Source organism: Austrofundulus limnaeus, unplaced genomic scaffold, assembly GCF_001266775.1.
Source record: "Austrofundulus limnaeus strain Quisiro unplaced genomic scaffold, Austrofundulus_limnaeus-1.0 Scaffold175, whole genome shotgun sequence".
Taxonomy (NCBI): Eukaryota; Metazoa; Chordata; class Actinopteri; order Cyprinodontiformes; family Rivulidae; genus Austrofundulus; species Austrofundulus limnaeus.
Window position 1 is genome coordinate 595995 of NW_013952577.1, and position 2351 is coordinate 598345.

General features: G+C 40.0%; 1 protein-coding gene across 1 annotated transcript in view; it reads right to left on the minus strand.

Annotated features, from left to right (window-relative positions):
• The window catches only part of zmynd8 (zinc finger, MYND-type containing 8), a 20413-nt gene extending 18233 nt beyond the window's left edge, over positions 1–2180 (minus strand). Inside the window, exon 1 of the mRNA XM_014017722.1 lies at positions 1931–2180. The gene's annotated coding sequence lies outside the window, so the exon portion shown is untranslated. The remainder of the gene's footprint in view (positions 1–1930) is intronic.
• Positions 2181–2351: the final 171 nt, after the last annotated feature.

The window sequence follows — 2351 nt, forward strand, 5'->3', positions numbered from 1 at the left end:
GTAACTGGGGTAGGCCGTGGACGTCACAAGTAGGGCTGCACCGATTAGTTGAAATAATCGATGACGTCGATTATGTAAATTTGTCGATGCTGATTTTTTTATTATCGATTCGCTGTATTACATAATCACCATGTGAATGTTCATACAATTCCATTTCGGCACATAAATGCATCATTGCAACTGTACTGGCATAAGAGTGGTGAGTTTTCCATGCTTGTCCTGAACGCAGCATCGCGCAAGAGTGTAATGACGTCAGCAGCTGCTGCTTCAGTTCAGTCTGAAGCTTGAAAACAAACCTCGCAGCTCCTGGAGTAAAATTTACCGAACAGACCACCTCTGAATTTTCTGGTGGATTAATTATCATTGGCAATTTTGTTGCAAATGTGGTGCATGTGTTTTTTGTTTTTTTTCTGTGTCAGTTGTTTTGTTTTTGATAAAAGACAAGTTATATTGTTGAGCTTTTCATAGGTTAAAGGACCTACTGTGACTTACATGATATGACAACTTAGTATTGGTAATGACCTGAACAAATCCATGTAGCATGCCCCCTGCTTTTCCTTTTGTCTCAGAGAAAATGGGAACAAGAACAGATTGTCTGCAGACTGAACCAATCTCTCTCCTGTTAGGCATGATGTAAAATCTATCCATCTAACTGTCTTACAATCTTATTTCCAGCCAAAAGTAGTGTTGGTCTTTTTTTGACACTAATAAGCAACAGCAGAATGTGAATTTTTAATCCCTTAACAGTCTTTGTTGCACCAGTGGACAAAAACGGTGCAGTTTCTGCCTTTAGACATTTCCAGACACTACCGGGGGCTTTTATTTTGAAAACTAGGGTGTCAGACGACTTCCTTTGGCTCTGACCTTCAGTTTGACACTTTTACAAAAAATAAAAAAGGCTTTTAAAGAATTTCAGGGGTGGCTATTAAGGGGTTAATCTTGTTAGCCTGGAAATTTTTCTTAATTAAAGTCTTATTTTATTTCAAGTCTTACCAAGTGAAATATCTTACTGCCCTAGCAGATTTGTTCACTTATCATTAGAAGGTTAAGTTTTACTGTGTAGGTCGACTGATTGCACATTTTGTGACTCTTTTTCTTTTTACACAGTAAAACACACAATGGTTTTAAAATAATAGCACAAGTTTTTCCTTAAAAGCTCATTTTAGAGCATTCTATTGGCTTAAGATGTCAGAGTTAAGACGATGGCAATAGGTTGCCTTCAGGCCTCCCTTGAAAAAGAGATCTGTGATCTCTGTGGGATTTGCCTGGATAAAGAAGGGTAAAATAAATCAAATAAAAATATCATACGAGACCATTTGTTATGAATCTTTAAACCAGAGCATAAAATTCATCAATGGATAAAAACACAATTTTTCCCAACTGCAACACATCCAAATACATCCTTACATTATTAGATGTTTTGTGTGACATAAGCTCAATATTCCAATATTCTCAACATTTTCTGGTTAAAGAAGTCGTTTGTGTGCATACAGGTGCCTTTTGGAATAGCTATTAGAAAATCCACCCTCACAAAGATGTTGCTGCAGATTTGATATGGTCACATTCATTTTTAAATATTACACCTTTGAAAGAAAAAAAATACTTTCAAACACTTGTCAGCCAGAGACAGCACATCTGCGAACAGCAGCATGGACCTAAATCTTTGCACCTCCTCAACTGAACATTTTTCTCCACCAGCATCCTGTTCTGATCAGAGCAAAAAATGGAAGAAAGCACACACACACACAAACACACACAGGCAAAATAGGACAGAGATAAAAAGAATCAATAAGGCCCATCTTTACAAAAATCCATCCTTTCAGTCACAGACCACAGAACATCTGATGCACTGAAACTTACTGCTACATCTCTGTCCACACCCACCTTTTCCACAGCAGTCATGCCTCACTGAAGGAAATGATCACCATACCTTTGTCTCRTCTGACATAGAGTCTTCAGACTAGTCTTTCATCTCTATCCATTTTTGAGGACGTTGAGGGATGAGGGAAACGATGGGTCCAGGTTTCCCAGAAGGCCTTCTCTCCCTGCTGTTCTCCCCTGCAATTGTCAATCTTTAACCTCGGCTGCGAGCTGCCGATTGGCTYGGGTACCACATGGAGGTACGTGATTGGGTGCTCAGCTCGGTGTGCAGCACAGGCTCTCATCTCCCCGCTTCCCTCAACCACAGTGCTGCAATGCAGAGAGGACTGAGCCGCGCCGTGGTTTTAAAAACTGTGGAAATCAGGCCTCTTGCTTTCTTAAAAACCGTATCAAACATGTCCCGGCTTTGTGACTTTATGAAGATGTGTTGGTTTTAGCCCCTGTGAGAGAAAGAAGATCAGACCCCCCCC